Source organism: Vidua macroura, chromosome 1 (assembly GCF_024509145.1).
Source record: "Vidua macroura isolate BioBank_ID:100142 chromosome 1, ASM2450914v1, whole genome shotgun sequence".
Classification (NCBI taxonomy): Eukaryota; Metazoa; Chordata; class Aves; order Passeriformes; family Viduidae; genus Vidua; species Vidua macroura.
Window position 1 is genome coordinate 88,322,136 of NC_071571.1, and position 27,580 is coordinate 88,349,715.

The 27,580-nt window shown below is 41.3% G+C and overlaps 1 long non-coding RNA gene across 1 annotated transcript; it reads right to left on the reverse strand.

Annotated features, from left to right (window-relative positions):
• Positions 1 to 19,177: 19,177 nt before the first annotated feature.
• On the reverse strand, positions 19,178 to 26,621 carry LOC128809127 (uncharacterized). Its single transcript, XR_008437622.1, has 3 exons — positions 26,318 to 26,621; positions 20,390 to 20,563; positions 19,178 to 19,802 (listed from the first exon to the last, which is right to left on the reverse strand). It is a non-coding gene; the product is annotated as an uncharacterized LOC128809127 (long non-coding RNA).
• Between the last annotated feature and the right edge of the window lie 959 nt (positions 26,622 to 27,580).

Here is a 27,580-nt window from a genome sequence, read left to right on the forward strand (position 1 = left end):
ACAGCACCTATCATATGCTGAAATAGTATTTCTGAATCATAAGCAGCTTCATTCATCTCCAGAAGACATTTGTGCTGAAGCTTCACTGTGACCATCTAAGTGTCAACATTATTAAAAATTTTGCAGCCACTTTAAGTTTACTTTCAAGAGAGGAGAAGTGTCCTAACAATCTTTCTTCCTATATTGATGGCTGCATCTATATTTCTGAACAGTCAATATTGTCTGTGCTATATTTTATTTTTGTGGTAAACACTAGATAAAATGAAAATGCTATTAGTTTTCTCTTGAATTTTCCAGTCTGGCAAAATACCCTGACTTACTTTCCAGGTAAATATTCACATTAAAATACATCTTATGGGCTCCTACATTTTTATTCTTGTCATTTTACAGTCATTAACATTATCTACCTCTGAGTTAAACTTCTTTTTCTTAGGAGTGACATTCAAAAAAAACTTCAAAAGTTTTGTTTGGTTGGTTGGTTTGGTTTTTTACAAAACATGGAGCTGGAGCTTCCTGACTGTAGGTTGGATGTTGTGCTGGGGTGGAGTAGGCTGATATTAAGAGGACACCACCAGCACTCAGCAGAGCTGCCAAAAGAAGATAAGACCTAATTTTCAGCCATTTGGTTCCTTTTTCAAAAATGCTGCATGCCCAAGTTCCTTGCTAGGGCTGATGGAAACCTTGGAATGTCCTTGGGGAATCAAGACTGTGAGGAGACTCACGCTGCTGCCCAGTGCTGCCCCACAGAGCCCTGGGGGCAGAGGGGAGGTTGTGGAACCACATCAGATCTTAATGCCAGATATAAACTCCTCTCTCAGTCAAAGCATTTGCTCCCATTTCTAGTAAAGATTGTTTCTATACCCTCTGTATGTTTTCTAAATCTTTATCTGATCACCTTCTCCCTCTTTCCCATCTGTTTTGAAGCATAAGAAAACACACTGAAACCAACAGCTGTTTGCCCAAGCAAGAAACAGCAGCTGCCCATCACATCCTGGGGACAGCAGAAAAGCCACTGACTGAACACAGCTGGGAGCCACAGCATGGCCTCCCCCCTGCAGGAGTCCTAATACAGCCAATTCCCCAATCCCACAGCTGCAATTCCCAGGCTGTGACAGGGAGACAAGGAGATGTTATTTAGGGCTCTTAATTGACATCACCTCCCTGGTTTGTATCCAGAGCTGCTCTGAAGAGCTGGTGTCTGAGCATGTAACTATTTATTATTGGGTCTCTCAAAGAGATCTGTGTCTGCTCACAGAGCTGCTGTGGGAGAGGCCCCTCTCGTCCCAGGATGAGCCAGAGCTGTCGCAATGCCCTACTTTCCCCTGCAGCCTAGATCTGCCTGTAGCTCCAAGGACACAGCTCAACCCACATGTCTTCAGGTTCACTTTGTCCTCATCTCTAATGATCTCATTCTTGCCCCTGTCCTGTGTTCTGTCTCTAACTGTACTTTCTCAGCAGCTCAGCATATCAAATTAGGAATCTGGTTCACCTGGCAGAAAAACGCATTATGTTCCCCTGTTTATTCTTCAGCTGGATCAGTTTCCCAATGTGGTCCACTGGATGGACACAGAAATACTTCTCCTAGCCTGAGCATAGGGCTACTTTGGGGTGAGGAACAAGCACCTGGGGGACAGGAATAGGTTTCAAGACACATCAGCTCCTTTAACCAGACCTCAAGATGTCTATCCCTGCATCAGTGCCTGCCCAGTGGAAGAAGCAGGAATAAGAGGCAGGGGTAGAGAGGATGGCCAGAAGCATGGTCTTAGATTGACTTAATTAAACCAACTTCAATTACTAAGGGAAAAGAAAAAGAAAATACTTACCAGCTGCTTACATTTATTCTATTTTCCAGGAAAATCACTTAAAAAGATTGGATAGCTGGACACCCTCCAATGATCATGACCTTGTAAATCTTTGGGGTTTTTTTACTGTTGCTTTGTCAGACTTGATAAACATCCCAAGGCTTGTCTATCTTTCCCTTTTATATTACTGGATGTAACAGAAGAGGCTATACCTTTATGCAAAGCTGGTCTCTCTGTTACTATTCACACTGATCAAGAACACAGTGAATCCACTTATTCCTGTGGGCAGAGGGGCAGTTCCTGGCTTAAGGAATTCAGGACCTAAATAGACCCTGAGAGAGGAGGTCAGGAAAATTATTTTGAATATCAAATTCCAGAGAACAGCAACAGCAATTGAAGTCATAGCTCAAAAATGGTCAGAGTACCATCTAAAACTGTAATTTATCATCTTTTGACCAATTTAATGACAGGGGTTTGACAGGTTGCTATGTCAGGTGTGCTACTGCTGCAGTGACCCATGGCATGGGACTGACAGAGAGAAAGCACCCTAAACCTAATCCTAACCCAAAGAAAGCAGCCTCCCCAGCATGGATCATTCATGGGTCTAAAACAGGGAGAAATTAATGGAGTAATGGCCAGAACTTTCTTAGAGACCCAGAGAAAACTGATCCTTATTTGTTGCAATCTTGAATTGGATCTTGAAGCAACTAAAATACACCCAGTTTACAAAATGACCTCAGTTAGTGTAGCTAATTCTGAGCCTCATGGGTTTTTCCAAGTCAAGCACACTCCAACATCTGCTTGCAATAAAATCACATGACAGTCCTCCTAAAATCACATACAGCAGAAGATGCCTCCCCCTTAAAATAGGAGCCCCCCATCCATTAAATACAGTGTAACTTCTGACTTGGTTCATCCAGATATCAGTGGATGTAACTTAGAGGGTTTGAGATCTGAAACAAAGGAGGCTAAAGATGATCTTTTAATATCCCTTTCTATTAAAAGTGTGGATCTTAGCTACAATGTCTGAGTATCAGATGGGTAAAAGTGCATGGAAATACATTCCCTGCTCCACAACAGACAAACCCACCCACACAGCGGTGAGAAAGGATTTGAGTGCCGTGAGTGGAGCATGGTTATTACCAGCCAGCTTCAGCCTGCCTGATGCTGAGTTAACATGCCATTTTCCCTGTGCTGTCAAAGCCTTTGTCACGGTAATAGCCTGTTTCCTCTTTTTGTTAATATCTCTGTCAAGTGAATGAAGCAGCAGAATTGAAAGTGCCATGGTGTGCGATAGCACCATTCTGCTCAGGCTGTGCTGGCAGCCTGCTGTGTTTTGATTAACTGGATGTTCCTCTAAAATTTGTATGAAATTATTTTTCCATGGAAGCGCAGGGTGATGAAAGGAAGAAGTGGAGGGAGCTGGAGGCTGGTTGTCTGGTCACTCAGGAACAGGCAGGGCTGATCAGGCTGTGCCTGAGCTGCATCTGCTCCTGTGCCTTGCCCGTGACCTGAGGTCTGGTGAGGAGAAACTACTCTGGTCCTCACAAGACACCTCCAGTTTCTACTCAGCTCTCCCAAGAAGAGTCTGTCAATAAGTGCATATTGTGACCTGAGATACATGGATGGCAATTAGGAATGCAACCCTTAAAGCCTTGAAGTACAAAATCTTTAGATATCTGGCAAGCATACTCCGTCTATCAGCCTGTACGTACTGACACTGTCATCCCCATAAACACCACAGTACAGGGGGAAGGATGTGCTGACTTACAGTTCTGCAAATTTCTCAGTGACCCCAGATCTTGCTGAGGCCCTACAGCACAATGCTGCTGGCATGACACGCCTCTCCTCTGCCTCTCCTGCCAGTAAAACCAGCAAGGATTTTGCCAGTGAAGGGCTTCAATTTCCTTCCATGTCTGGTTGGGCTTTGCAGCACACACCAAAAGAAACCCACTTCACTTTGCCTTCTCTTGGCCTCTGTAACTGAACAGGACAAAACTGATGAACAGGGAGTTCTAAATTTATTTCCTAGGGCACCTCACCACTCTGGAAACAGGGATCCAGAATCCAGGATCCCATTTCAAAGATTAAGCACAATTCACAGGCAAGGTGCAATGAATCGGAAAGTCTGGTATAGAAATTGCTGGTGTAAAGACCTTGTGTTACTTGCTGCAGCTCAGAGAAATTGATAGAATAATCCAAACTGACACATTCCCATTCTGATTTAGCACCAATGCAAATGACATGGGATGTAAGATAGCCAGGACTCAGGCATTCCTGTTGTTGATCTCTGGTTTTACTGCCTCACTGAAGTTGTGGAGGGCTTTTGTGTTACAATCTGATTGGTTTTCTGCTCAGAATTCATGAGTAAAACAGTTCTGACTTGTGCAACATCCATATAATATTTTTTTTACTTGCATCTACAGACTTTTTAAAACTATTGCTCTGCAATCAATTGAAAATTGGTATGAAATTAACTTTCCCACCAATTACAAACTCAATCTCATGTTTCACAGAATATTTCAGGGTTTTTTAAATGAGTTGGTTTGACTTTTCAATCTGCATGCTTATTATAAATTTTTCAGAATATTTTATGTATTTGATGTATTAATAAAAATATTATTCCTAATGCAAATTTGGAATGTATTTGAGATTATGCCTCTCTCACTCTTCTTCCCCCTTTCCCCTTACTTATTACACATACTTGATATACTCTCTCTTTTCCAGCAGTTTTGTAACACATAAGAAATTTGAGACATGGGTTTTGTTTTAGTAACTTAAAGAACTATATTTAAAGAAAAAAATGTTTTGAGGATTGGGGAAACACCAATGAAACCTGATGTCTGACTACCTAAAGAAAATGTGCCACTCCACACAGGCAACTTTCAGCTCTCCTGTCTAGGGCCAGTCCTCCCACACCCCTCTGCATGCAGAGGACTGAACATGTCTTGGACCTCTGCAATTCACCATAATAGGAAAAATTATTTTATTTTGTCACCTGTTCCCATTCCATTGTCTAACTCAATTCAAAGGAGAACATGCCTGCAAAAAACTTCATATCCTACCTATAGCAGAAATTGAAAGTTGTTGCTGTTTATGAGGTTTGACTACTGCTAATTTCCAATAAGCAAGTACTGACAGATGGTTTTGATTTTCTTTGGGTTTTCTTTTTTTTTTTTTTTTTTTTTTTTTTGTATGTTGCTATTTTGGTGTGGTTTTTTTTTTTTTTTTTTTTTTTTTTTTTTTTTTTTTTTTTTATAATGGACAACAAATATTGGCATGGGATGGAAAAGCAGGATACCATTTATATGACATGTTGTACTCTAAGGACCTTTACCAGAATATGGAGACATACATCCTGATGAAAGAACATGCCTAGAAATCCAATCATTTCCAAGTCAGATAATACTGTGCATTTAAGCATAATCATTACTGCAATGCTTGTAAACCACTGCTTCTTACTAAAGATCAAGTGGGCAAAGATAGGAATGAAAAGAGTATTGAACAAGGCTGCAATGCAATAATAGCACAAATAGCTCATGGCTCTGGAAGACACAAGAACTACACGTGTGTCAGAAGTTAAGTATGACAAATAAAATGTAGGAGAAGAGGACTTACATATATCAAATCCAACAGAGATGCACCAGAAGAGAAAAAGAAAGAAATGTTTACGAGGAATGGGATGGTTTTGCATTTCAAAACACCAGATAATTGTGCTGGATAAGAGGAAACAAACAAAAAAAAAAAAGTATGGGAAAGATGTGGGAAAATGACAAAGGAAGTTTTGCAAGAGGAAACTGCCTTGGCAGGGAATGTGGATAGGATAATGTGTGTCTATGGAATATAATAGTTAACTGCCATAAAGCATTCACTGCTCATAGCCAAAAGCAGCAAACCTGCATGGCTGGGCTACAGCACAAGTGGGTATTTTGGGTCACAGCAGGAAACACCACACACGGTATTTTGTTAGGCTGCTGCAGTGTTTTGCAAACAGGGAGAGGAGGGAGGATTGTAGGTATGAAAAGCCAAGGCAGGTTGTTTCATTTGTTTATATTGAAAATAAATAGCTTTTGAAAATATGACCGAGTCAGTAAAGAGTATGAAACACAATCCTCTATTTGTTATGATTTAGTAAGTAGGAAGCAGAGAGAGGTAAAATCCATGCAACAAATGCACACAAGAGCTTTCAAAATTCCCCTCAGTCCACAGAAATTCTTTCAAGAGATCATGCCAGTATTGTTCTAAGACCAGCTTGATTCAAAGTCCAGCAAAAATAGGCAGGTTTTTATAAAAGAAACAACAGCTCCTGCCCAGGACCAGGCACAGTACACACCTTAGGAAGGAACACTGCCTAGCATGATGCCAAAGTAGTTCAGTGGTAGAAAGCCTCTGGCAGTGCATTGTGTCACTAAATTAAACCAGAGCACCCTGAGGGACTACAAAGACCTGTCAACTTTCCACTCCCCAGCCTTCAGAATTGTGTTGGTTTAAGAACATAATTCTCAGGTTATTTCTTCTGATATCACTGTAGCTTTACCTAATCTCAAAAAGTTATTCTATCTGCCCTCCAAGTGGCAGAGCTGTGATAATCTCAGGATATTAGTGAGGTAAAACTCACAGAGAAAGATAATATCTTTTATTAGTCTAACCAACAGAGCTGAAGAAACCTGCCAAGTGTGGACAGAGCCTACATTCATTAGAAGCAGATACAGTGATTTCCAGCTTTGTGTGCTTCAGGAATGCTGAGACTGCAGTTTATATGGGTCACAGGCAAGCAGGCCAGCTCAAGCATCACACCCAACCTAGCAAATTCCTTGTGGAGCCTCTCCAGCCAAAGTTTGAATGGCTAGATTGCTGCAGATCTTAGGCTGGGTAGGTTAAGCCTAAACTCTGTGCTCTGCATTCTGGGAATGGATGCTTGGGCACATTTGTCACAGAAGAGCAGCAACAGCCTCATGCAGCGACAGGGTCTTGCCTGGCCCAGACTCCCCCTGCTCCTGACCCAACCATCAGCAGGACTGAATCAAGACTGGGGCAGGGGCTCATTTTAGTAGGGCTGTTTCTCTGAATTCATTCAGCTACTTCATTTATTTCTTCATTTCATTTGCACACTCTTCAAAAGCACCGTAAATGTACTCGTCACATTTCACAACACTCAGCAAATGGGAACAGGATGAGGCTGGAAGCTCACGTTGCAGTGATCTCTTTTCCCAGAGGATGAGCATTGGGGAGGCTCTGTAATAATTACATCTTAAGATAAACCATGGAGAAATTAGAACTTACTAGATGAATAAAAAGCTACAAGCAGTTTTTATTAATAGAAGCCTTTGAAAAACTCCACAGCTAGGTTTTAAGTCAAGACCAAGAGATATTAGCAACATTTTGCTTTGTTTTCTTGTAGATATCTTTGATTTTGAGGTGATGATAATATGACTGCTGGGTGACGTTCTCTTTATAGTTTCATTATCTGAAATGCATAGAGACTTTCATCCTTTTCAGCATCTTTTGTTGCAAATATATGTATACAAACTTGTATGTATTTATACATATAAAGAAAAGCATATTTCAAGAATGAACACATAATATTACAGAAATGGTTGAGACCTGAGAGACTTTTGACACTAAAGGTTTCATCCTGTCCGTTGAAGTACCAGGTTTAAGGGGTGAATTGCCATCAACTGCCTTCTTTCTTTATCTTTAAATTAGAAAGTGCAGGTAAGCTTTAAGGTCTGGCTGCCTGGACCTATCTCTGCTACTCCTAGGAAAATTATTTCCTTCAGGCACACAAATTATATAGCTGAAATCATATCTCTCATATATTAACTTGATGATAGGCCAGGATCTTTGTACTATGATCACATAAAAAGGGATGGAGAATTTCCCACAAAAAAAGCACTTAAGCAGTAATCATATATTTGAAAGTAGAAAATGAAAGTGCTCAGTGTTACCAAGCTTCAAGAAAAGACTGAATCCTCTGTTTTAGATCCATTACACCAATAAATGATTAAATTGTCCTCAGACTATGGGAAGCATAGTTGCAGCAGTTTACAGTAGAGAAGTCTCACCCACTTAATTGCAATGGAGTAGAAGCAAAAGAGGGGTACACTTTACTCAGAACAATGTGATCACTTTAATTTTCCTTTATAAAAACCTAGTTTTACAGAGGTCAGCCTAAGGAACAGATGTGTTGGTTATGGCTCTCATTCTGAACTGTAAAATTGAGAGCACCCTCCAGATTGTGAGGGCAAAAAAAGACCCTGCAGGGCCTTCTCCCAGCTCATGGAGCTTTTTCTGTAGCAGACACATGGAGCTTGTAGGTGTCTTGCTATTGATTACTTTTGCTCCTCAGTGCAGGCAGAGTCAGCTGCAATCAGTCAGTCAGTCAGAAACCTGTAGCTTTAACATTTTGGAAATCCTGGCCTTTGGGGGATATCACGATGAGCAAATTTTAAAATCAAAAACAGAATTAAGGTCAACCCACTGAAAGGATGCATACATACACACACACACACACACACACACACATACATATATATATATATATACAAACACACATACACATATGTGTATAGCCCCAGGACAGACAAGGCATAAGTCTTTTTTAATTGCTTCCCTATTTTATTGTTACTAATACTGTAACTCTACCTGTGTTACTTTAATGAAAGCTAACACTGAAATAAAAATAATTATGAGCCTCCCTCCTCCCTTTTAATATTCTTCTTTTAACACCTGGGGTTTAGAATAAATAATACAAACTGTTTATTGGAACATGGCCATAAATTACAAATTGCAGGCCATGCTTACTTTTAAGACCAAAGAACTGTGGAAGGGAAAATGTGTAGTTTTAGATCTGCATAGGAATGAATTCTTGTTCTAAACACAAGAATATTGTATCACTTCCCTCACCAGTCCATTGACCAGTCATGTAGGTAAGTGCTTCTATCAACACTTCATCCTTCAGGGAACAACACATCACCATTTTTGTTGTTTTATAAAAAAAGAAACCAAACAATTTTGTCTCATGCAACAACCCTGTGATTATCACTGAGGGTCACAGAGTTCACAAATGAGGTCAGTTCTTCCCTTGAAATTTTTCAGAACAACACACTGAATTGTTTGCAACCCAAGGTCTAACCAAAACAACTGTGGACCTGCTTTTTCCTGTTTTATCATCCCTCTTCTTCCTTTCTTGACATTTTAATGAACTATTAGATGTTCCCTGATTCCCAGATTCCCAGCAGCACTCAGAAGCACCTCATATAGCACATGTGTAGTGTTAAAAACATGCCTATTTTATTAATTTAAACAACTTCATTCCTTGATCATTTGAATGAGTTCCAGCGTCCTTACAGTAGAGATTTGGCGTCATACCTATCAGAACAGAAAGTGACCTGTAGTCAGGAGGAGGTTGTTCACAATAAACTCCAGTCCCTATCATTCAGTAAGTTTAATTATTACTCAGGTCCAGCTGAGAAATGGCTTATCTAGTGTCCAGGTACAAGCATGTACACACGTGCTTCTTCTAGCCACTGTGCTTATCAGCCTAAAAAATTCTAGAAAGTCAATTCCATTGGATTCTTCTCTTCAATTACATAGGCACATTCTCTTCAGTTACAGAAGAAACAGGTTGATAAATAAGTCTCTTAAAACCACTGTTAACTGATAATGCCTGGCTTTGAATTAAGTAAAAAAAGCCCCAAACCACCAAACCCTTACTAAATGTCTGTTTCTAGTATAACATGCTTAGAAAGAAGTCCTACTGTTTCTGGTCACCCTCCTGGAGAAGATACATGGCTTTATGATCACATTCATCTGCTTTAATTCATCACAGGGGCATCAAACATGTCACTTAAAGTATTTGCTGCAATCTGGAATTGTCACTAATATGGTGCCTGGAAAGAATTAAAACTCCATCCAGGATTTCCCACCCTTTTTGCCCTTATCTGCTACCATGTCTTTGCAACGAGATTCTGCAGCTGACAGAAAATTCTGCAGCTGCTATTCTCTCCATGCTCCCAACTCTTTAAAATGAGTTTGTGCTAGAAGAACTCTTAACAAACAGAAGAATTTTTAAGTTGTCAAGATGTTGTCATCCTGATAGCCACGCTAATAAAAGCATAGTTTTTACCTTCAGGAAGCACTGTTAATGGCAATGCTAATCTGTTAGGAATATAAAATTTAAAGAAAATTTCAAGAAGGTTCCAAAACCAAAGAGGTCCCAGAACAGTGTTATTTACAACACTGAGACAGAAGTGGCACAAACAGCACTGAGGTTCTAGAGGATCTTGAAGCAGAAGCTGTGAGAATGCAAATAGGCACCGCAGGATCTAGTTAAGCTGTGTTTGAGCACTGTGCCGTAAGATGAGGGCAAACTTCTCTGTAATCCATCTGTATAATTTATGATTTATGGTGCTTATAACTCCAGCTGTGCCCAGACCCAACACACCATGCCTCTCTTCTAGCCATGGTCTGTTAGTAGGAGACAGGAGCTGAAACTCAGCTTCCCAAGTTGCTGTATCTGTTGAAGGGACTTCACCTGCGTGGAAGCCATCAGCACAGACTGATGCAAGAGGGACTCTTTGTGGTAAAGTGACTGAGCCCAGACACTGAGAGACCAACACCCACTTTTAGTTTTATATTATGGGCAACACCACAATGTATTGCAGAAAAACAGTATGGATGCAGGGGATCAAGAATTCAATTGACCAAGGATTATCAGATCTAGGATTGTTCTTTTGGCACATTCAAAAGGATCAAGTCTTTCTGAAGTAAGGACCATGGCATAAGCTATCCAGCACACTGAGAGAAAGTGCAGAATGTAGGCTATTCAGGAAGCCTTGGTGTCTCTGTGAGATAGCTTCCTGTCATGGTTTGACATGGAAGTGAATTTTCTCAGGAAGTTGGTAGTCAAACCAATCAGTGGTTGGGGTTGGATATTGTCATTTAGACTGACCACTGAAGACATGGACACGCCTCTGAGAACACAGGAGGTTAAAAGCTCCCAGGGGAGCTCTCTCTTTGGTTCTGGTCAGTGTGGAGCGCAGATTCTCCTCTGCCCAGCCTCAGGCTGGGTGGGGCAGGGGCAGCCATGCAGCCCAGGCTAAGGTAGGCCGAAGGGTGAAGGGACTGGAACCGGGCCGGCCCCGCTGCGGATGGAAGGGTGGAGGAAAAATCTGGGATGTTTGCGTTCCCCCCCAGAGTCTCTCTGGAGAGAGAGAGAAAGAGACAGCGACGGTGCTGGCAATACACCGGCAGAGGTGGAGCGGGGGGGAGGTGCCCAGTCGTTGGAGTTGGAGGTCTGGGCAGAGATCCTGGCCATCCAGGGAATTTGAGACTTTTAACCCCTTCTTGGATGATGAAAGCTTTATGAAATATTACTCCTCCTTGATCTGAAAGAGAAGAGATGGCCTGGGAGTGAGAGATCAGAAGAAGATGGAGAAATGAATTATAGTGTGGGAGGAGATGATGGAGTGGCCTTGGCTGGACTTTTCTTTTATAGCCATAGACTGAACCAAATTCTCCTGCAACAAAGACTGCATTTTTAGGGGGATGCAACGATGAGCCAAGAGACCTGCTTCAGCAGCTGAGAGTGACAGGAGTGGAGTGAACAGAGAAAAGTTGAGAAGGGTGTGGTGATGCCCTCTGTCTTGAGAGAAGAGGAAGAGAAGAAGAAGATCTCTGTTCTTGGATCCTCGGTCCCAGAGGAAAATGAGGGGGACTGTTGTCCCAAAAAGGAGAAGCTGTTGGACCCTTGGCCCCAGGGGGAAATGGGGGGGACTGTGGTCCCAAAATGAGAAACTGAACTGTTGTTTTTCTTTGGTCCTTGGCAAAGCATCCTTGAAAAGAAACCCTATGAGCCGTCTGTCCATGCACGGTGGTGAGAGCACTGTGACATGGAAAGGAGAGTGTCACACTGGCAGATTTTCTCCGGGCGGTGCCATGTGTGACATGGAAACACCAGAGGTTGCAGCTGTGTTTCCTGGGGGTCTATAGCACAGGAGAGACTCCTCTCTCCCTTGATGGACTGAGTATTGATTATCTGAAGGGTGGGAACCTGATTGAGGGTCCGAGTTGTGTCTCACTGTGGTTTGTTGGAATTGGGGTGGGGGGGAGGAGGAATATTTTGGAAGGTTTTCATTCTGGATTTAGTGTGTGTGTCTTTTATAGTAGTAGTAATTTTTTCCCTTTGTTATTAAGCTTGGGCCTGCTCTACTCTGTTCCTGATTGCATCTCACAGCATTTATTTGGGAAGGTGTATTTTCATGGGGGCGCTGGCATTGTGCCAGCGTCAAACCGTGATACTTCCTTAGGGAATTCTAATGGAAAAGCTTTGAAATTCTGAGGATAAAATCCACTAGAAAGGCTTGGCTCTAACAGATCTAAAAGACAAATAATTTCAATTAAAGCCACCTATTCTTGATCAAACAATTATGCCTTGCATCCCTTTCCCTCGCTTACCCCAAGGTTTCATTTTGCCACCATCTCTTGCTCACCTGCATCCTCCCTCTCCCATCATCACAAAACATGCTGCTTATTTTCCCTTTCAGTCCATCCACTACTCTCCCTCATCAAAGGCCAACATTCTTGGCACTGACCAATGCTCTCTCTTGTCTTCTTACTGTCTGTAGTCTGTTCTGGTACCACATGGACAACCTGGCCAGAACCCCTCTTCCCATAGCAATCCTCCTCATTTGTGCTCCTCCAAGTCATGGAAATTATTTGACCTACCACAAACTGAGGTGCTTTGGTGCCTGTGAGCATTACTTTGCTCTGCCCTCTCAAAACTAACCAAGGGAAGCCAAGATGATTAGGAATAAATAAGAAAATAAGCAAGAGCTCTCACTCAGACAACTGCTGACATCTCTCCAGCATTAACAGCAATATGGTTTTGTAGGGTAAAAAAGTGAATCAATAGTGTTTCCAAAAATCCTAAATTGCTGAAGTTTAGTTTAGGTGTGGTTATAATCTTATGAGATACAAGGAACAAGAAGGTGGCTCCAGAGGAACCCATTTGCAGATATTGGTTAGCCAGTGCTAGCTACTCCACTGAGCCAGGGTCAGGCAAAGTGTCGGTGTCTGCTCTTGGGTTTCAGTCCTGCCTTCTCCAAGGTCAGTTGCTAGCTAAGTGTAATATCCTTTTGGGATATGAAGCTGGAAAAGCTCAGCACAGCTTTGTTGGCTGACTGGGCTGAAAATGAAACGCTTTATTTTCAGATCCAGCACATTACACACCTGCTTCCAAAGCTGTCTGACAGAATTTATACTCTTTTGATTGGCAAAAGAAATATTCTAATATTGTCTTTGAAGGCTGTTAAATGTACAACTGGAATCATCATGTTTTAAATGCTGTGGTATTAGCTGTTACTGTGATCACTGTCAGCAAAATACACAGACAGAAGTATCCCCTTTCACCTCTCAAAAGTGCATTTCGGAGAACAGATGGAAGCAGAAAGGTCAGGAATGGTGGAGAAAAGCCAGTAGTAGACGTAGCAGCCTCAGAGGGCTGCCTAGAAAGAATTTTCCCCTAATGACAAAAGGATGATTTCACTGAGACCTTCTCAGTAACTGTGAAAGCCACCTTATTAGGGAATGTGCTCCCAAAAAAGGCTTGAAACTGTCAAGGATACCTGATCACCAGAAGGCCTCCAGAGAGGTCAGCTAGCTTGTGCAGTCACCGCCATAAATGGGGGGAAATCTCAACGTAAATAAAAATGTGATCTTCTATTGCCCCTAACTATAAACCAAATTGTTTACCCCCACCTCTTCATCTTTTTTTGTGGGGGGCTAGGTGGGAGAGGGCACAAATAATTGACCTTTCAGCCTTCCCTATTCAGGAAGATATTTTCTCCAGCACAATTCTGTGCTCTGTCTTCCTCCAACACACTGTAGAAATACAGAAAAACAGGTTGGGAGGACATAGCTTTTAAAGGGTTTATGTAGGTTACAGGAAGAGGCACTAAATTGTTGGCAGGTGGAAAACCTGACTGTGGGTGATCCAGCCCTGATGATAGTGCAGGGAAAATACAGGGGGATAGCTGGTTTGCTCCATAGCACATTTCTGTTTGCCATTTCTTTAAGGATAAATAATTAGGATGTAAATGAAATGTCCAATCAATATTTTTTTTTCACAAGAGAAAGATTTTGGTACTCTACAACTATGACCCATGTTGCTTTTATCTCATATAAACAAACCAGATGCAATTGTTTCTTTCTAGTAAGCTTTGTGAATCTATCCCCATCTCATCATTCCTACCAGTTCACTTGGTATGATTTAAACTAAAAGCAAACACCTTGTAGCCAAACCCTTTTCTTTAAAGGGAAATATTTCTCCTTTCTGCTTTTAATGGGTTTATTTTCTAAACAAGTCTTAGTTGGTCCAAAACACCTTAAAACACATCCTGTGAGTTCACATTTGGGAAAGTATGCCACTGTCCATGTTTAAAACCACACTTAAAAATACTTTAAGACTCTAAAAGAATGCACAGCAGTTTAATTGATTCCAGCCACATTAACAGTCGCAAAAATCTGTGGTGCTTTACTAGGGAAGTAATGGGTTGTGAATAATTTATTTTTTATTTCTTACTTGCAGGTGATGGGGATTAACCTGGCTATTTCAAATGAGTTTTAGATTATTTTAGAGTGCTGAATAATATCCTGTTTGAAGGTAGCTATTATACGTCAACAAGCCAATGTTTGTGCAGCAGGTCATTCAGAAGTGAGAGGAAATTCTGACCATATACTCAGAGTTCAAGTGCTGAATATTTTATGAACTTTTCCTGTAATACAGGGAATAAACTCTAAGTGCTTTTCTTCATTCCTCTTCTTTCTTCTCCTAATTCCCCTTTCTTCTATGCCTTTTAACACTCCAGTGTCACACTAGGTGCTCCTCTCTGGAAACATAAGAATACAAGTTATCACCTCTGTTCTAGTAAGCGCCACAGAACTTCCAACTCCGAAGCAACCCTACTTAAAATGAAACATAGCTGTCACTAAGTAAAGTTCAGTGCCTTATGGTTACGGCTACAAAATTGCTCACTAATAACCAGGTGTGGCTGATTGCAGGAGCGGCTGTCCTTGCTCACAGAGGAGAAGCACTGCTTCCATTGCACAGCTGGACCCATGCCACGGAGCTGATGCAAGCAGGAGTGCCTCCAATATAGCGTCTAGCAAGGTAAACACATGCAACGGAGCATGGGTATGGGATTACTTCTCAAAACTCTAAATAGTCACGAAAACAATTTTCCTGGTGTTTTTCATATATCTGCTAATGCTGTTCATCATCCTGCTTAGCTCTTGTCAAGAATCACCATTTCTAAGCTTGCCCCCTTCCAAAGAGTTGTTGAATGTAAAATCAGTTACTTGGGCAGCAAGGAACGAGACAAGTTTCTGCAGTGCAATCTGGCCAGAAAAAATTGCTGGCCACAGTGGCATTAGTAATCTCAGCCATCTCTCTTCCATTTGCTAAAACAAAGACTCTACAAGGGTTTTTGCAGAGATTTTGGGGAAGATTTCATCACATTAAGTTCAGCTTTCATTTGATCAGAGGGCCTAGAGCAGCTCAGATCTCCAACACAGTGTTCTCATTAACATTAGGTTTGGGTTTGCTTTTAGTGTGCGTGTATGTGTTAAGACCATCCACATATGGCCTATTCCACTTCATTACTGAACAGGAACCCTGTACACACTACCCTTGTAGGAAACTGCTATTAATAGAGGAAGTGATTCTTCTTATTGGGTGTAAAAGCAGATAGAAAAGCAACAATCCAGCCTCTCTGAGCCCTCCTGATTGTGTCTGGGCAAGGGCAACAACGGTACTTCACCCAGACTGATTTTCTTACAAAGAGACACTGTTCAGACAGATCCTAATTCTCTTTTTGGCCATTTTAAAGGGACAACATAGTTAATAGAGCCTTATTTCCCTGAAGTGGTTAATATCTAGGCAACTTTGAATTTCTCCAGGCTCCCCTAGCCCATACATGAAAGCAAGATATTTCTGCCTGAGGGAAGATGCAGTCCACAGGGACATTAATAGGAGTATTTGCACCCGTTTTCTGAGCATTGGGTTGATACCTGAGCGAAGGCAGAAGGAAAGGCGTGTCACCTTCCTCACCACAGAGCCACATAAGGAATTGGGAGTGGAGACAGGAATAGACTCACCATGAGCCACATGTTGACTCAACATGCAGTGCAATATGTGTGCTCCCGAAAGGCACAGGGGAGCCTGATGAAGCACTGCTTTCCATGGGGAACGGCCCCTGGAGCCCAGCCAGTCAGCACACTGCTGCCTGCCCATGCCTGCCTTTAGTGGCTCAATCCAGGCCGTAGGTGGCACATGCTGGGAAGGACACGTGTGTGGGTTAGAGATAAGGTGAGCCACTGCGCACGTGTGAGCTCATCTAGCACAGGACAGCAGTAGAAGATGAGCTGTTTGAACTGCACACAGCCAATTGTTGCAAGCAAAAATTGTGCCTTTGCCATAAAGTGATTTGGCATAAAGTGTGATGCGCAAGTGCTCATTGAAACAGTGGCAGATGCAAGACTTACTGGCCTTTATCCCACTGTTTCTAGACCACTACTCCCATGCCCTGAACACTGAGAGGACTTAAAGATCCCTGGGAAGCAATGACAAGGTAGTATCAAAAATACCAGCTTGTCTGAAAAAGGCTTTATGTGTCAAAAATACAGTTTTTTTTTTTTTTTTCTCAAATGCTATAAATGTTTCATTTTTCTGAAATTATTGCTGAGATGTGTGTGTAGCTATTATATACACACATGTTTAACCTGTCCTTAGAAAACCTGCCTGTGGGCATAGCAGTGGCAAATCAAAAGGAACCTGTTACTTTTCATAAGTTATTAAATGTACTGTAAACTATTATGTTTTAAGTAGTCACTAGAGTTATTAGGGACTGTTTGTAGGATGACAACATGAAAAGCTTGAGATCAGATCAGACCCTTCTAAAGGCTATCAAATGAGGGAAATAAAAAATAATCTATAGTCATATGCAAATGAAAATTTGTAGGGAACATTTCAGACATTGCCATTACAGGAACAAAAGACATATTTAGAACTTTTACTCACAGGCACCAAAAAACCAAAGCTTTTCAAAACACCAAGCAAAACAAAAATAAATGTTGTGCAGCAGCCCATCCCTTCAAACTTGGGATTCAAACAACCTCATCATTCCACAGGGGAGATGGTCATTTTGCAAACAGACACGGTTGCAAGGAGTGCCAATGGTGGAGGAAAGGAGACATACAAACACACACACACCCTCCTCTGCCTGCCCCCTATCCTGGCAGAGGCCCAGTGTCAGTGAACAACAACATTCCTGGTCTTCAGAAACGTCTGGAAGGAATCCAGAGCCATACATATATGACTTGACTCTCTCCCTTTTCCTGGTATAAACCTGTCTATGTGTTAAATACCTGACTTCTTCCTTGCATTCTGCTTATCCTTTCTCATTCTTTTTCTTCTTCTCTGCCACCAAAATGACTGAGATCAAGAGGAAAGGATAAAGTGGAGCAACAATACCCCACTGCCTCCCAGAGCAAATTTTAGGAAAAAAACCCTCACTCATGGCATTTTCATTTATAGCAAGCAAGGTCTTCTTGACTCTGGCTGCACATTACTGCACCCTTGGCACCAACAAACTAGCCAAAATAATTTACTGGCTCCTAGATACTCAGCACTCCAAAAAACTTTTCCCTGAGAACTTTGCAGTTGTTTTTCCCAAACACACTGGAAAACCACACCCAGTTTGTGTGAGCTCGTTTGTCAGCTATGCTCAGCACTTCAGAGTGGATTTCAAAACAAAACAAAGACCTCAGACCAACTGCTTCACACAGATTATTCCTCCAAGCCTGAAAATCAGCCTTGCGGAGTCACGACTACATCAGGGCTTGCATTTGTACTGGTCACATCAGGTCCTGTGGCTGCTGATGCTCCCAGTGATTACTCTCAGTGAGTGGAGTAATCCATTACCTTTATCACAACACTTTTGATCATGACAGACAGAAGTGCTCTAAACATAGTACATGATTTATTCACAGAGCTTTCTAATTTAGCCACTGAGACAGGTTAGTTGCCTGGACTGAATATTAAGGATTTCTTACTGTGTTAGGTCAGAGTAGAGAAAGCTATTTTCATTTCTAGAAGGTAAAGCTTTTGGGGAAAAAAGAAAATATCAGGTACAATTAAGTTTGTGGTCGCTACTTAGCTATTCTTCCCAGACACCAAGAGACTGGTTAAAGCATCATCATCAGGGAATCCTGCTGCTTCAGACCACTGTGTTCCTATCTATCCAGACAGAACAATCCAGGAGCTGTTCATATATGAGCACCTAACTTGTAACTAATGGTTTGTAAGCTTTTTGTGGACTTTTCCTTCCTCAACTGTTTTTTTTTGAGAAATGATGCTTCTTGAGAGAGAGAACAGACTGCACGTATACGTTCAAAATATACGTCACCAATGCAAAGAATTTTGCTTGAATTTCTCCTTCAAAGTGTGACTTTCATTCCTAAAATCTCAAAGGTAAGGCCCTCTGCTAGTCCCTTCTTTAAACCATGTGTGGTGGTATTTGCAATGTGTATTTGTCATGTACACATACATCTGTATATATAATGTATTTACATCATACATATACATATATATATATAAACACACAGAGATGTTGCTGAGTTCTCAAAGGTGACTTTAAACTAAGACTAAATACCAAACAATGTTTATATAATAACTCAAATGTGTTTATAAACCTCTTAAGTGCTTTCAGCAATTATTTCTTCTGTTTAAAGGTTTGGTTTCGTAGGTCTTTATCAGATCTCAGCAGTTATAATTCAATACCAGAAAAATTATAGTAATTGTTACATGTCTGTTACCATGTGTTACCACTGCATGTGTTACTACATCAATAGACTCTTCTGGTATGAAATGTCTTACAATTCTCTCCAAGAAATAAAGGGAAAAAAAAGAGATCTATTTCTTGAAGTCTAGTGGGAAGTGGGACTACCCTGAGTAAAAGGGCAATCAGACCCCCAGTAACAAATAGCAGTTACATTGGTGGCTTTTGTGTTTCAAATAAATGATTCCTTTTTTTTCCAGCTTCCTTTTAAAAACCAATTTCTCTACTTTTACATTTTCTATTACATGTTAAAATATAATTCTGTGTCTTGGAAAATCATGAAATTATGAAGCTGAAATTGACCTTCAGACTCTGAAGTAGCTACAGCTTACTTTTGGGATTCGAATGAAAATGCTTAGCAGAGTGGGCTATATTTACTTTGTAAATCATTGCCATAAAACATAAAATGCAATTACTTTTTTAAACTATACACAATATAAAAAGGGCAAAGAAGGCAGGCAACATTTCAAGTTGCCATCGATTTCATTTGACTTTATTTGAAGTTCATTCTCCATAAAATACCAGTATCTAATGAGGAAACACATGTAAGCAATGCACACCCACAGGTAGGCATTGCATTCCTCAGAAATATTAAAGTCTAAGATGGGTCATCAGAATTCAACAGCAAACTTGTATATTAACTCACCAGTTCAGGTCACTCTTCTGTATCAGAGGAAGATAACCTCAGTCCAACTAAAATTATGCCTCTCTTTTTGTACAATTCTATGGAAGGTATTTTTCTTCATTTCACTTCAAGAAGTGCAGTTTATAACCCAGGATCTCATATCTGACATTGGTCATATAATTTGTCTCCTGCAAAACTGTTAACGGTAACAGAATGATCTAATCCTTTAGGCCTTGCAGATCTTAATTTTTATGATATGCTGTTAGCACTGAATTCTGCAGACTTATTTCCTTTCATTCATTTTAAGGATATTCAAATTGCTGCTACTTGTGACTATGGCTTTCATTTCCTGGGGACTTGAAGAAAGACTTTCTTATTGCTTTTTCTTGCCTGGGTGTAGCAGACTAAACCATTGTCAATAGCCATTCCTAAATATCTGCTTCTGAAGAAAAGCGTCCTTGTTTTTCATTGTCATTTCTGTAAAAAAAAAAAAAAAATTTCTTCCTATTGTACGTGATTCTGTATGTGTACAAGTTAAAATTTACCTCTGATTTTGTTCACGGTAGGGAAAAAATGTAGTAGGAATGAAGTTTTCTAGATTTTGGAAGCTCCTCTTAATTTTTCCTAACATGGATAATGATATGTAATGACCACACTTTCAACTCAGACTTAAAATCACCAACAAAATTGGTCAAGAGCAATCCCAGCATGGTTCTTTGCATGCTGCTGCTAGATGACCTACATTTCAAAAAACAGCCAGGACTTAAAGAATTTGATGCCTAGCCAGTATTTAATTCAGAACAAAAAATTATCTGTCTAACAAGAAAAAAGGACTTTATGTTAAAAACATCATCAAAACCTTCTAGAAACTTGGATGATATACACCAGATTTTTTCTTCCCAATATTTAAAATAAAACCTTCAATTAACTTCAAAGACCAGCTGAGAACTTTCACCAGAAACCATATTGTTAGTCAGATGATGTAATTCTGTTTTTCTAAGCATATGTTTCTGTTTTGACTGGCCTGAAATGCTTCCCCTCTATCTAGGTTATCGTGCATTCACCTGCAACTCCTGAGGTCACTCTTCAGAGCATTTTCAAAGTGATGCTCCCTGGTGACACTTTCACAGCAACCAGGAAGAACTCCTATTTTAAGGAATATATGGCATGTGTTTGTCAGAAGCTTTCCAGTTTTGGAGCTGAGATCCCTCACAGCTTGAGATGAACACCATCTGGTCCTAGGAGTTCAATAGAATTAAGATTCCCAAATTGTTCAGTGAATTCCTCCCTGGAGGTTTCTCCCCTTCTTAAAAACAAACTAAGGGCTAAGGTTTCCCTGGGGTGAAATTTCCTTGGGATGAAAATTTCACCAGTGGACATCTTTAGCCTAGTTTAACTGCTTCAGGCAATTGGCTTTTTTTTTCAGGCTTGTCGTCTGTCTTAAAACTTCTTTATCCCATTGATCCCTCAAAGTCCATGGAAACAAGTGCAATCCTTCTGCCTCAGACACACATTAATACTTCTTGTTTGGTAGCAGTAGCCATCTCTTTACCTTTTCTGCAGTTAAGGAAGAAATCTTTACTTATGAGCTTAGAAGTTAGAGTGGAATTTTTCATCATGTTTGGATAGGAGATATTTTTCAACCCGAAAAACACATTGATGTGGCTTGTACAGATAAACAAAATCCAAGAGCATAAAGGAACTTAAAAGGGTCACTGTGATCAGCTGATTTAATTTAGCACAAGCTGAGCTGCTTTCTGCCCTACCCAAGTTTTTAAATCCATGTTTTCATTGGGATAACAATGTCCAGAAAACCGACCCACAGTTTGCTCCCTTTTATCCCACAGACTTTACAACCTAGAATAAACGGGTGGCTTGCAGCAATGTAAGAAGTAATACAGAAGATAAATATTCCTGATCTACATCTAGTAGCACAGCAAATGGAAAAGGAAAGAAGGAATGAGGCAGAATCTGAAGGGAGACAGCATTGTAAGGAGAAGAACATGGCTGACCAATGAATACACGTAAAAAGATCCTTAAGGTTAAAGACAAAATTGTTGGTGACCAAACCAGAAGGAAATGAAGTGGTGTGGTGGAAGTTAATTGATGCAGGGTTAGGATTTGGATTCAGTCTTAGGGCATGTGAAGCAGGAAAGAAAGGCAGAAACATGTTTTGGCCAGATGGATCAGAATGAGAGATAACCAGCCAGTGGTTAACCACCTTCACATGGAATACACCATATCTTCTTCAAAGATGAAAAAACTCTCACTTTGCTCTAGCAAAAGGAAATTTGGAGTACTCTAGGTTATCTACCCTCAGGAATATGAGCATGGATACTCATAGATTGGCCCTACTGGGCTCCCAGTTTTCAGAATACTGCAGTTGTGGGAATTTGTGAGCAAGACTTGCTGACTGTTGGTGAATCTGTCTTCTTCCTCTTCTTGAAAATTATGTCATGCATCAGACCAATTTTCTTTAATGACAAGACGACTGCTGCCAAATCCAGATGCTCCCATAAACGATCTTGTTAGACACGGATGTGACAAAGCACACTCGACTGACCTCTGCCGTGCAGACCCCTGAGCACTATTCCAGGAGAAGCGCCTGAGTTGCTGCATGTGTATCAGTACATCTGTCTCCCTTTTCACATTTAACGGCTCCTTTTTTCTCCACACTTATTCCTTTTCATCCTCTTCCCTTCAGTACAATGACTCATACACAATATTCAAAATTGTTTTCAAAGCTGTTGACTTAAATGAACAGTCAACAGCTTACCAAACCCTGACAGAGAAATTAGACACAAGCTGATAAAATCAAAGACACATACCAAAGGTGTAATGGAAACACAGAACTCCCTGTGTGAAAGTACTTTTGAATAAAGAAAGTATTTTAGGAGCAGGATAAACTGCTTTTCTAATGGTAGGTGGTCTTTTCTATTCTTCAGATTTTTTCCAATACATCAGAATTAAATCCACTTAGAGTATGAACAAAACTTTCCTCTTGCTTGAACACCAGTGGGACAAAGCTACAGGCAGCTCTGAATTGCAGTTCACACGTGGCACTGACAGAGCCGTGTCCTTCCCAGAAAACCCTATTAAAACTTGTATGCACACACCACTAAGGTTAGTAATGGACTCTTAACTAGCAACTACTAATTTGGTCTCATAATCTCATTTAAGATCAAGATTAGGTGCCTCCTATAAAATGTGCATTACTGTTTGACTCCTGATCCCCAGAAGGCAGTTTTCAGAGTCGTCTAGCATTTGTAAAGTTGGGACAGGTCATTTTAGAGCTGATGTTCCAAGAGATAAACAGCACAGAAAAAAAGGTTGTACACTTCTGGAGTCTGGAGCTGAAATCAATGGACGCTTTGTTTTCTTGTTTTTGTTTTTAACTTACTGTGCAAAGCAAAATAAAAGGCAGGTTCATAGAGCCAGTCTTGTGCCCTTCCCTCCGTGTGCTGCATAACGTGTTCTGCTTCTCACCCACACCCACAGTCTAGGGGCCAAGGTAGCTGTTTTGCTCGTGTGCCACTAAAATCAAAATGTTCCAAAGTGACCTGCCAGAGGACAAAATTACAGTCTCTAGGAGCCAAGGACAAGGATCCTCATTTCAGATTAAACCACAACACCATTTTTCTTTTTTAAGTGTGACTGGATCTCCTTTGAAGGGTGCCTCCTCTCGGAGATGCTACACTCATTCAAGGCAGTGGTTTCACAGCTGAGATGGGGCTGAATGCTCTTTAAGCAATAGGGTTTCAATTAAAGTAGCATGAGAGGTTTTTGGCTCTTGGAGCAGCACCACGTCAGTAAGGACTCCAGATGTTTATCCAAAGAAACATCATGGCAACAGCCTCTCTGACACAGTTCCTCTGTGCTGCAGCATGCTTCAGGGGTTGTCATCATGACCTTCTTATTGCTGCCACTCCTCTCCACTGCAATCCGCGGAGATTTGTTACTTTGGCTGACTTATCCTCCTCTCAGTACTTAGGAGACTTCACCACAACTCTCTCAGTATTGCTGCTGTCCAGTTCCAGGGCTCTGGATTATTGAAGATTACAGGTAACAAAGTGCCTCCTTGATGAACGATCTCAACACCTCACTATAAGCTTCCTGGCAACTGGATGTTTTCAGCTGGAAAGTTGGGTTGCCAAAGATTTTCGTCAGCTCAGAAAACCCTTTTCTCACTGGATAAACAGTACTGCTTGTCTGCAGCTTAGATAGGTAGCCAAAAGAATGATCACTTGTTCTGAGTGATATAGTTTCTCGCACCTTTGACTGCTCTTGAATAGGTCACAAAGTCCAGATTGAAGGCCTGCACCAACTTTTGCATCAGAGTGCTCAGAGCCAGAGGGACTTGATGCCCTCTCTAGTGGGGCAAGCAGAGAAGTGTTTTCCACATCTCTTTTGAATGATCTTATGATGCAACAATACTCACATGTAAAATTCTGCTTTGTGCCCATTTCCACATAAAACTGTGTTACTTCTAACTGATAAGAAATAGACTAGACTAGACTAGAATAGACTGTTTCAGTTGGAAGTGACCTAAAATGATCATCTTGTTCAACTCTCTGACAGCTTCAGGGATGACTAGAGTTAAAGATCATTATTAAGTCTCACTGTCTCTTAAACACTGGCAGGCTTAGGACATTGACCACTTCTCTTGGAAGACTGCTCCAGTGCTTGAACACTCTTTCAGTAAGGAAATGCTTCCAAATGTCCAATCTAAATCTCCTCTTGTCACAGCCTTGATCCCTTCCCACATGACCTGTCATTGGGTACTGGAGAGCTTAGCACCTCCCTCTCTATGTCCCCTCCTCAGGAAGGTGTAGAGAGCACAAGGATCATATTAAGAGCAAGTTAACATGAATGGGAGCTGGAGCAACTTGCTAGGAGTGCTTGAATAAATAGTTTGAGGCACACCCCTTATTCTGGTAGTTTGGTTTCACATTTTGTTTTCAGGGTGGCCCATTTGAGCTATAAGCAGTTCATTTTCTCTAAATGGGTCAGAGTTTTTCAGTCCCATGATCTTCTACTGTTGCTAATGCATCAGTGCTTTTTCATCTGATTGCCCAGCGAGACCTCAGAGGTGCAAATATATGATTCAGACTGGAAAGCATAACTGCCAGTAGCAGCAATTGATTCATCCTGTGAGAGCCTCAGGAATCAAACCTGCAGCAGCTACAGAAATGGACGTGTGTTGGGTGTGCGTGGCCGGGTTTTGGTAGCAGGGAGCTACAGGGGTGACTTCTGTGAGAAGCTGACAAAAGCTTCTCCATGTCCAGCAGAGTCAATATGTGGTGGCTCCAACATGGACCTGCCACTAGCCATGGCTGGGCCAATCAGAGGTAGTGGTAACACCTCTGTAGTAACAGATTTAAGAAGAGGGAAAAAGTTATTGCAGAGTTATAATTGCAGCCAGAGAAGAGCAGGGTGAGAACATGTGAGAGAGAACTCTGCAGACACCAAAGTCAGTGGAGAAGGAGGGGGAGGAGGTGCTTCAGAGCCAGAGTGGAGATTCCTCTGCAGCCCATGGTGGAGACCATGATGAAGAAGCTCTGCCCCTGCAACCCATGGAGGGATGCAGAGATCCACCCACAACCCATGGAAGAGACCCACACTAGACCAAGAGGGTGCCTGAGAAGAGGCTGTTGCCCCGGGGGAGGCCCATGGTGGAGCAGGCTCCTGTCAAGGACCTGCAGATTCATGGAGAGAGCAGGTTTCCTGGTAGAACTTGTGACCCTCTGGGGAAGGAGCCTGTCCTTAAATGACTGCACCCCATGGAAGAGTGGCCCATGCTGCAGCAGTCTGTGCATGGGCTGTGGCCTGTGGGAAGGACTCATATTGATGAAGTTCATGGAGAACTGTCTCCCATGGGAGGGACTCCGTGCTGGAGCAGGGACTGACTTTTCTCCCTGAGAAGGAAGCAGCAGCAAAAACAGCCTGTAACAAACTGATTGTAGCCCTCATTCCCTATCTCTCTGCACTGCTGAGGGGGAGGAAATAGAGTTCAGGAAGGGGGGAGGGATGGGGGCAAGGTGATCTTAAGATTTATTTTATTTCTCATTTTCCTGCTCTGGTTTTGGTAGTAATAAATTCACTTGATATCCCTAATTTCAGTCTCTTTTGCTTGTAATGGTATTTGATGAGTGATCTCTCCCTGCACTTAACTCATAAACCTTTCACTATATTTTCTCTTCCCTGTCCAGTTTGAGGGGGAGTGATAGAGCAGCTTTGGTGGGCACCTGGCATCCAGCCAGGTTCAACCCACCAAAGGATGCCATGTCCTTGGGTGCTGTTGATGAGGTACTGTTTTTCTTTCACAGTCTCAGAATATATTAATCTTTCCAAATAAAACATTTTTGGCAGCTTTTTACAGTCACAGAAATCTCCTCTGAGTCAAACTGGTATCAGACTGGGAGAAGGAGGTGGGAAGTGGAATAAGGAAAGGAATCAACCCACTGATGGTGTCTTCTCTCTTCCTGGTCTCAAACCAGAATTGCTCCTTCCATCTAGTGAGCCTGCAGCAAGACCCTCTGGCTCTTCTCTCCAGAGCATTTCCAGTATCATGAAGCTAAGCACACCTAAAAGCTTAAAATGCTGCTGGGGCATGTTTCTGTGGACTTCTCACAGACCACCTGTGAAACAACCATGTAGACAGGAGGAAAACTGATCTCTGACCCCCAGGCCTCCTCTACCAGCAATTATCACATAGAAAATGGGCACAATCATTTTGTCTGTAAGCTCTCCCACAGCCATTCTAAGCAGACCTTTTCAAATAACAAGGAAATTTCTTAGACACAAAGTGCCTGTTCCTCAGCAGGTCTGCTCCCTCCTGTTCTTTTATTCCACTAAAAGTTTAAAATAAACTCCACAAAGACCATATTGCAAAACGAAAAGTTAAACCAGCATCCAGCGAAACACACATGAAGACAAATGGCTAAAACTGACAACTTGAAACTTTAGCAGCATCAAATTACTTCAGTCCCTACCTGAATTCTTGTGGATAGAGATGTTGCAGCTCAGAAATGAGGGGCCCAGAAAGACTAGCAGAACAGGCTAAATGTAGTGCTGAACTCCCAGAGAAGCTGGTGGGATAACAGTGATGGGAATGAGATGGGCTGTCAGCCTTCTGGACGAGTTGAAGGAAAGGACTGTCAGTGTCAGAAAATAAGCTGTTTTTTCAATTACTTGTGCTAATACAGAGTCTTTGAATCCAGGGCATCTTCTTAGGGAATAGACAGAAAGGTACAATTAGTGGATCCAAGGACAATTCAGACAATTATTTCTTCTTGTAGTTAGCTCCTGTCCATAAAACAGAATGGCTTAAAATGAAGAGAATGTACTAAAATTTTTGGACAACAACAGAAACACTCAATTTTTATAAAAAGCTTGTTAGGAAAATGGGTTAAATGAATTCATTAATTTCCCAGTTGCTCTGCAAACACTCTTCTCAGCTTCTCTTAACTCACTCACCCCACTTATCTACCCAAACACAGGAGAGATGTATCAGTTCTCCATCATACTTGGTAAAAATACAATATTTTCATGTTTACTCTTAAAGGATATATCTTTTCCAATTCCGTTTCCTGGAAGATATGCTAATTCCTTCAGGCTTCTTAAGATATGCTAGTAACATCATCATTTTATCTTAATTACTATCTCAGTTGGAGCCACCAAGTTGCTGTCTTTGATTTTGTTGTCTCTGCAAATACAAATAAAACCATACTTCAGTGGTTCTACAAGAGACTACACAGTGTGTGCCTCTAGCTCTTACACAAAGAATTAACAGACACAGTATTCAGGAAGTAGTACTTTCCCAGCAACCAGAGTGCTGGGACAAAATGGCAATGATATACAGGACCGTACCTACACTCCTGGGATTGTAGAGAATCTGCTGGAATATGGGAAAAGTTAAGGTCACTGTGTGGAACAAGTTGACTCACTCCATATTACTGTGAATGGCAGGAACATTTAATAAGTGCTCTTTTAAAGTTATATAAATTTCCAGATTTACCTCAATTTGGCTTCATGAAACTGAAAGTTTCAAAGCATTAAAAACAAGCATCATTTCTCCCTTTGATATGAAAAACCTCAAAGACCACATAAAAACCTGGTACTTCTTGGAAGTGTGGCTCTATTTTTTTACCTTGTCTAATATTTGCTACTTATTTGGTATGCCAAGCTTTCACATCCAGTGCATAACAAAGTCCTATTAATGCTGTTTTTTATGGGAGTTTTATGCTTCTTCCTCA